The sequence below is a fragment of the Heterocephalus glaber genome, unplaced genomic scaffold, assembly GCF_053883595.1.
Source record: "Heterocephalus glaber isolate CG9 unplaced genomic scaffold, H.glaber_assembly_v1.0 deba00001454, whole genome shotgun sequence".
Classification (NCBI taxonomy): domain Eukaryota; kingdom Metazoa; phylum Chordata; class Mammalia; order Rodentia; family Bathyergidae; genus Heterocephalus; species Heterocephalus glaber.
Genome location: NW_028258303.1, coordinates 11,153,679 through 11,162,771, shown reverse-complemented (window position 1 = coordinate 11,162,771; position 9,093 = coordinate 11,153,679).

Genomic DNA, 9,093 nt, shown 5'->3' with positions numbered 1-9,093 from the left:
TCATCATTTTAACAGAGGAAAAGAAAAAGCCGTATGATCTTGTCACTACCTGGAGAAAAAGTACTGGAATAAATTCTACAGCTGTTCATGGTAAAAGCTATCAGGAGACTAGAAGTAGAACAGAACCTTCTCAACAGATAAAAGACATGTACTGCATACTTCCAACTAAAATGCCTTATATGAATGGAGAGGATACAATGCTCCCTCCCTAAGGTGGGGAACAAGGGCAGATACACCTACTCTTCATCTGTCCATTAAACTTTGAAACATAGGCCTAAACCAGAATAGTCTGGGAATAAAAATGACACAATTAGGATAGGATTGGCAAGGTAGAAGTAAAATCTTTATGTGTAGATGAAATGATCATCTACAGAGAAAAGACTAAGAAATCTCTAGGAGCCCCTAGAACTTGTATTTGAATTTAGCAGGCTTACAAAACACAAGATATATATAAAAATTCAGGTCTATGTATGCTATGTATACTATGTATGTATATGAATGAAGAATTGGATATTGAAATTTAAAAGTTATGTAGGAGTACAAAGGACCTAGAAAAGTAAAAAGAAAAAGAAAAAACAACAGTTTTGGAAGACATTTAGTACCTAATTTTAAGACTTCCTCTAAAGCTACAGTAATCAAGGCAGTGTTGGTGTAAGGAAAGACATACAGATCATTGGAATAAAACAGAGAATCTACAAATAGAACCACAAATATATGGTCCACTGAGTTTTGAAAGATTATTTAACATTAACATTTTGTAGAATATCAACTCAATTCAAGAGCAGAGGAAAAGATAGTGTTTTCACCAAATGCCACTAGATCACCTGGTATCCATATATAAAAAATTAACCTCAACCCTTTATTTCCATACATAAAAATAACTTGAAAGGATCTATAAACCTAAATAAGAGATGATCTACGGAGGTCCCCAGTCCCGCAGAACACGCCGAATTGGCCCGCTGCAGACAGGCAGGTCTGTGCACGCCCTACTGAAGTCCCGAGAAACACAAAAGACTCCAAATCACCCCGCTGCAGACAGGCAGCTCTACCCACACCCTACCGAGGTCCTGAGTCACACAGAACACACAGAATCACCCCGCTGCAGACAGGCAGCCACCTGGTTCCACACTACAAAGACACACAGGACACCAGACCACCAGACCAAGGTATAGAGTCCCCCTGCTCCTGGGCCAGAGGAAGGGGCTTCCGGGCCACCATCCCTCCCACCACTCCTGGCCCAGAGGGAGGGGCTTCCCGGCCACCATCCTGCCTGCTGCTCCCAGCCCACAGGAAAGGGCTTTTGGGTCACCATCCCTACTGCAGCTCCTGGCCCCGGTCCCACCTCTCCCAGCTCAGAGGAGGTAATCCGTGCAGGCGCTAACAGACCCCCACCCCAGTCAAAATGAGAAAACATGTAAATAAGTCTCAAAACCAGACTTCCAGATCACCTACAGCAACCCCAAAGGGAAATGAGATGGAACACTCTGATACTCAACCACCTGGACCCACTGAACTGGCAACAAAAGGGGAGCTGGAAAAAATGAAATCAGAAATAATTTCTCAGATAACAGGAGAAATGGTGCCCCTAGTGAAAGACATGATTAATAAATCTAGAGAGGAGCTCAGGAACATGATGGAATCCCAACATAGGAAACAAATGGAATGCATAAAACAGATGGAAATAGATTTCCAGGACATGAAAAACTCCACTGAAAGTCTACACAGCAGAATGAGCCAATGTGAGGACAGAATTTCAGATATAGAAGATAAGATGGCAATTAGTGACCAGAAAAAGAAAAATTGCTTCAAAATTATAAGGGAACATGAGAAATCAATCCAGCAGCTGCTAGATGATGCAAAGAAGAATAACATAAGACTGATTGGGCTCAATGAAGAAACAGGAGAGAGTGGAGATGACATAAAAAATCTCTTCACAGAAATAATGGCAGAAAACTTCCCAAGCAGGGGGAAAGAGCTCGACATACACATAAGTGAGGCATATAGGACTCCAAATAGCCTTAACCAAAAAAAACTACCCATAGGGATATAATTGTTAAGATTCTAGAAACAGAACAGAAGAACAAAGTTGTACAAGCAGTCAAAGAAAAGAAACAAATCACATACAAAGGAAAACCCATCAGAATCACAGCAGATTTCTTAATGCAAACCCTGAAGGCAAGAAGATCTTGGAGTGGCATATTCCAAGCCCTAAAAGAGAACAGCCTCCAAGCCAGATTGATGTACCCTGCAAAACTATCTTTCAAAATGGATGGAGAAATAAGGTACTTGCATAACAAAGAGCACCTTAGGAACTTCATGAATACCAAACCAGCACTCCAAAGAATTTTACATAATAGCCTAGGAACAGACATTGAGGATCACAACCCCAGGAACCAAAGCAGAATGAATACATCTGGCATGACAAGAAATTAAATGTAAAGGGGGAGAACCCAACAACAAGAAAAAGTCATGGCAATGACAAGTCAATACGTTTCAGTTATAACCATCAACATTAGTGGTCTCAATTCACCAATCAAAAGAAATAGACTGGCAGAATGGGTCAAGAAGCAAAATTCAACAATATGCTGCATACAAGAAACACACTTCATTCAAAAGGAAACTCCTAGACTGAAAGTTAAAGGGTGGAAAACAATACTCCATGCGATAGGAACCTAAAAAAAAGCAGGAGTAGCTATCCTCTTGGCAGATCAAGTAGATTTCAAACCAACACTGATTCAGAGAGATGAAGAAGGACACTACATCCTTGTAAAGGGAAAAATCCAAGAGGAAAAGATGACAATCATAAATATCTATGCACCAAACACTAGTGCACCCAACTATATAAAACAAATACTAACAGACATGAAAAGTCATATATGCACTAATACAATTGTAGTGGGGGACCTCAACACCCCAGTGTCACAAATAGATAGACCAACTAGACTAAAAATAAGTAATGAAATACTAGAACTCAATCAAACTCTTGAACAAATGAACTTAACAGATGTTTACAGAGTCTTCCACTCCACAAAATCAGAATACACCTCCTTCTCAACTGCACATGGGTCATTCTCCAAAATAGATCACATATTCACACATAGAACATGTTTAAGTAAGTGCAAAGGAATTGAAGTTATCCCCTGTATATTATCAGACCATAGAGCAATGAAATTGGAGATCTATAGCAAAAGAAACTGAAGAAATTTCATAAACACGTGAAAATTGAACAACACACTCCTGAGTAAGCAATGGGTCACAGAGGAAATTAAAGAAGAAATCAGGCAGTTCCTTCAATTAAATGACAATGACAATACAACATATCGGAGTCTATGGGACACAATGAAAGCAGTCTTACGAGGGAAATTCAGAGCAGTGAATATGCATATTAGGAAAACAGAACAAGCCCAATTAAACAACCTAATGCTGAACCTCAAGCTTCTAGAAAAAGAAAAGCAGGACAACCCCAAAGTTCATACAAGTGAGGAAATTATAAAGATCAGAGGAGAAATCAATGCAATGAACACTAAGAGAATGATACAAAAAAATCAATGAAGCCAAGAGTTGGTTCTTCAAAAGAATCAACAAAATTGACAAACTTTTACCAACCTTGTCAGAAAAAAGAAAGAAAAGGCCCAAATCCATGCAATTAGGAATGAAAGGGTGAAATGACAACAGACCCAGTAGACATCCAGAGGATCATCAATATCTACTTCCAGAACCTATACACCAATAAGATGAACAACACAGAAGAAATGGACAGATTCCTAGATACATATGAATTACCAAAGTTGAACAAAGAAGACCTAAAAATTCTGAACAAGTCAATATCAACCAATGAAATTGAAAATGTAATTCAAAACTTATCAACTAAGAAAAGCCTGGGCCCTGATGGCTTCACTGCTGAATTCTATGAGACATTTAGAGAGGAACTACTGCCACTACTGTTTAAACTCTTCAATGAAATTGAAAGGGAAGCAATACTCCCAAATTCATTCCTGGAAGCAAGCATCACCTTGATCCCCAAAGCAGAGAAAGACCCAACCAAAAAGAGAACTATAGGCCAATCTCACTAATGAACATAGATGCAAAAGTCCTTAATAAGATAATGGCAAACAGAATGCAGAAGATCATCAAGAAGATCATATACCCTGATCATGTGGGATTCATCCCAGGGATGCAGGGATGGTTCAACATATGCAAATCAATCAGTGTAATACATTATATCAATAGAGCCAAGGACAAAAACCATATGATTATCTCCATAGATGCAGAAAAAGTATTTGACAAAATCCAACACGCTTTTATGATAAAAACCCTACAAAAAATTGGAATAGATGGTCTCTACCTCAAACTGATAGAAGCCATCTATGAAAAACCAACAGCCAATATCATACTAAATGGTCAAAAACTGAAATCCTTCACACTAAAATCAGGAACAAGACAAGGATATCCACTATCACTACTCTTGTTCAATAGAGTTCTGGAAACATTAGCCACGGCAATTAGACAAGAGAAAGAAATAAAAGGAATAAAGATAGGTAATGAAGAAGTCAAACTGTCATTATTTGCAGATGACATGATACTCTATATAGAGGACCCCAAGAACTACAAAAGTCTTCTAGACTTAACAACCAAATTCAGTCAAGTAGCTGGTTACAAGGTCAACACACAAAAATCAATAGCTTTCCTCTACACCAATGACAGACTCACTGAGAGAGAAATAGGGCAAACAATTCCTTTCACAATAGCATCCAAAAAACTGAAATACCTAGGAATCATCCTAACAAAAGAAATCAAAGACCTCTTCTCTGAAAACCATGGCACTCTGAAAAGAGAGATTGAAGATGATATCAGAAAATGGGCAGACATACCCTGCTCTTGGGTAGGAAGGATTAATAGAGTGAAAATGGCCATACTTCCAAAACTGCTATATAGATTTAATGCAATTCCAATTGAGATCCCAGCAGCATACTTCATAGACCTTGAGAAAACAATCCAAAAATTCATTTGTAACAAGAAGAGACCCAGAATAGCAAAAGCAATTCTAGGTAACAGAGACATGGCAGGGGGCACCACAATCCCCAACCTGCCACTATACTACAAAGCTATTGTGAGAAAAACAGCATGGTACTGGCAAAGAAACAGACTTGAGGACCAGTGGAACAGATTAGAAGATGCAGAAACAACGCCAGACACAGTCAACCATCTCATCCTCAATAAAGGAGCCAAACACCCTCACTGGAGGAAAGATAGCCTCTTTAATAAATGGTGCTGGAAAAATTGGCTTTAAACTTGCCAAAGATTAAAATTAGACCTGTATCTCTCACCATGCACTAAACTAAAATCAAAATGAATTAAAGATCTAAATATTAAAATAGAAACTCTGAACCAGTTGGAACAGATGTTAGGTAGAACCCTTGAAGACATCGTTGTAGGAAAAGATTTTATGAACAAAACCTCAGTTGCCCGTGAACTAGTACAAACAATCAACAAGTGGTATCTCTTCTTATTAAAAGGCTTCTGCACAGTAAGAGAAACCACCAGCAGTGTGAAGAGACAACCCACAATGTGGGAAAAAATCTTCATCTGCTCTTCCTCAGAAAAAGGTCTACTATCTCGAATCTATAAAGAACGTAAAAAGATCAGACCTCCCAAATTTAAAGACCCAATCCAAAAATGGGCATCTGAAATGAACAGATATTTCTCAGACAAAGAAGTAGAAGTAGCAAATAAGTACATGAAAAAATGTTCAACATCACTGGTCATTTCAGAGATGCAAATGAAAACAATGCTGAGAGTCCACTTCACTCCAGAAAGAATGGCTGCTATCATGAAATCAACCAATAACAAATGCTGGCAGGGCTGTGGGGAAAGAGGAACACTGCTCCACTGCTGGTGGGAGTGTAGACTGATGCAACCACTGTGGAAATCAGTATGGAGATACATCAAAGAACTAGGACTCGAAGTCCCATTTGACCCCACTATTCCACTGCTGGGGATCTTCCCCAAAGGATTAAAAGAATCATACCACAGTGATATATGTGCACCCATGTTCATAGCAGTGCAGTTTGTAATAGCTAAAACTTGGAAACAGCCCAAATGCCCATCAAATGGAGACTGGATAAAGAAAATGTGGGGTTTTTTTTATAAAATGGAGTACTAATCAGCCATAAAAAATGAGAAATTAGAGACATTTATAGCTAAGTGGATGCACATTGAGGCAATACTCTTAAGTGAAATAAATAGGACACACATGAATAAATACCGAATAGTTTCTCTGGTGTAAGAAACTGAAAGTGTATTATACTAAATGTATAATAGGTAATGTGAAATAGGAAGAAAAGGGGCAAAGGGGAAGGAAGTGGGAGGGGTAGGGGAAAGGGTAGAAGGGAATGGGATTAATATGAGAAAATGGGAAAATAGGAACAAAATCTTTGTAAATAGGGCGGAATGGAGGGGTTGAAGGGAGGGCTGGGCATGGGTGAAAAATAAGAATCAACAGAGACTATGTAAATGCAAATTTCCAATGATGAATGTCATTTTATTGTATACCTAAAATGTACCAATGATTAGAATGAATAATCGATAATGTGAAATAGGAAGAAAAGGTCTAAAGGGGTAGGGGTAGTGAGAGGGGCAGAGGAAAGGAAAGAAGGGAAAGGAAAAATGATGAGAAATGGAAAAAATTGAAATAAAGTCTTTGCAAATAGGGAAGGGTGGAGGGGGTGAAGGGAGGGCTAAGAATGGGGAAAAATTAAGAACCAAGATGCATTATGTAAAGGTACAATTCCCAATGAGAAATGTAATTGTGTTGTATACCTACAATGTACCAATAAAAGAATTTAATTTAAAAAACCCTAAATATGAAAGACTAAAACTATAAAATTGTAAGAAATTATAATGGAAAATGTTTATGAATTAAGGGTAGGCAAGAACTTCCTAGGTTATAAAAAACATGATGATAAAAGAAAAAAGTTGATACATGAGATTCCATAAAAATTTAGAAATTTAAATGACATCATTAAAATGAAAAGTAGTCCTTAAACAGACCATATTTACAATGCATATAACCGATGACTAGAATATATAAAGAACACTTACAGCTCATTAATAGACAATCCAATTAAAAAGTAGACACTAGAAGATGATAAAGAGCCGTACAGCACAAGGAAAGGTGTGCAACAGTAGAATCAGAAAAACACTAATTAGTACAATAACAGGATTGAATTATACACTCATTAGGGAGATGAAGTTAAAAGTTTTAAAAGCCTTATTATGACTTTTTCTTTTTGTTGGATTCTCACACTTTGCATTTAATTTGTCACACCCAATGGATTCATTCTGCTGGGCTTCCTGGGATTGTGATCCTCATTGTCTTCTCCTAGGATATTGTCTAAAAATTTTTGGAGTGCTGGTTTGATATTCATGAAGTTCCTGAGGTGCTCTTTATCATGAAAGTATCTTATTTCTCCATCAATTTTGAAAGATAGTTTTGCAGGGTACATCAATCTGGGTTGGAGGCTGTTTACCTTTAGGGCATGAAATACATTACTCCAAGCTCTTCTTGCCTTGACAGTTTGCATTGAGAAATCTGCTGTGATTCTGATGGGCTTTCCTTTGTATGTGATTTGTTTCTTTTCGCACTGCTTGTAGAATTTTGTTCTTCTGTTGGGTTTCTGGAATCCTAACTATTATATGCCTATGTGTACCATTTTTTTTTATCAAGGCTAGTTGGAGTCCTCTATGCCTCACTTATCTGTATGTCAAGTTCTTTTCCCCTCCTTGGGAAGTTTTCTGCATCACTTCTGTGAAGAGTTTTTTTATGTCATCTGCACTCTTTCCTGTTTCTTCATTGACTCTGATCAGTCTTATGTTTTTCTTCTCTGCATTGTCTAGCAGCTGCTGGATTGATTTCTCATGGTCTCTTACAATTTTAAAGCAATTTTTCTTTTCCTGGTCACTAATTGCAATCTTATCTTCTATATCTAAAATTTTGTCCTCACATTGGTTCCTTCTGCTGCATAGACTTTCAATGGAGTTTTTAATCTCCTGGAGATCCATTTGTATCTGTTTTATGGATTCCATTTGTTTCCTATGTTGGGATTCCGTCATGTTCCTCAGCTCCTCTATTTTTTTGTCTGTGTCCTCTTTAAATTTATTAATCCTGTCTTGCACTATGGGCACAATGTCTGTTCTTATATGAGAAATTATTTCTGATTTCATTTTTTTCCAGATCCTCTTTTGTTGCCAGTTCAGGGAGTCCAGGTTGTTGAGTATTAGATTGTTCCATCTCGTTTCCCTTTGGGGTTGTTGTAGGTGATCTGGAAGTCTGTTTTTGTGGCTTGTTTATGTATCTTTTCATTTCCAGGGGTGGTGGTGCTGCTGGTGCCTGCACAGTTCACCTCAGCTGCACTGGGAGTGGTGGAATGGCAGCCAGGGAGCCTCCTCCTGGGCGCTGGGATTGGCTCACCTCCTCTGCCCTGGGAGCTGTGGAATGGAGGCCCTGTCTATTTGTGATAGTGGGGTATTGAGCTCCCCCACTACAATTGTATTAGTAATTATTTGGTTTTTCATGTCCATTAATATTTGTTTTGTATAGCTGGGGACATTTGTATTTGGTGCATATATATTTAGGATTGTCATCTCTTCTTCTTGGATTGTTCCCTTCACAAGGATGTAGTGACCATCTTTGTCTCTCTTAATTAGTTTTGGTTTGAAATCTACTTTGTCTGCAAATAAGTTTCCTACACCTGCTTTTTTCTGGGTTACTGTGGCATGGAGAACTTGTTTCCATCCTTTTACTTTCAGTCTATGAATTTTTTTTTGAGTTAGGTGTGTTTCTTTTATACAGCATATTGTTGGATTTTGCTTCTTAATCCATTCTGCCAGTGTATTTCTTTCAATTGGTGAATTGAGGCCATTAATAATGATGGTTATAATTGATAGATAATGACTCATCCTTGCCATGATGTTTTACTGCTGTTGGCTCTTTTATTTCTTATTTTTCCTGTTTTCCTTTTAGTTTCTTGCCTTTCCTGTTGTGTTCACTCTGTTGGGCCTCCTGGAGTTGTGATCTTCATTGTCTTTTTCTAG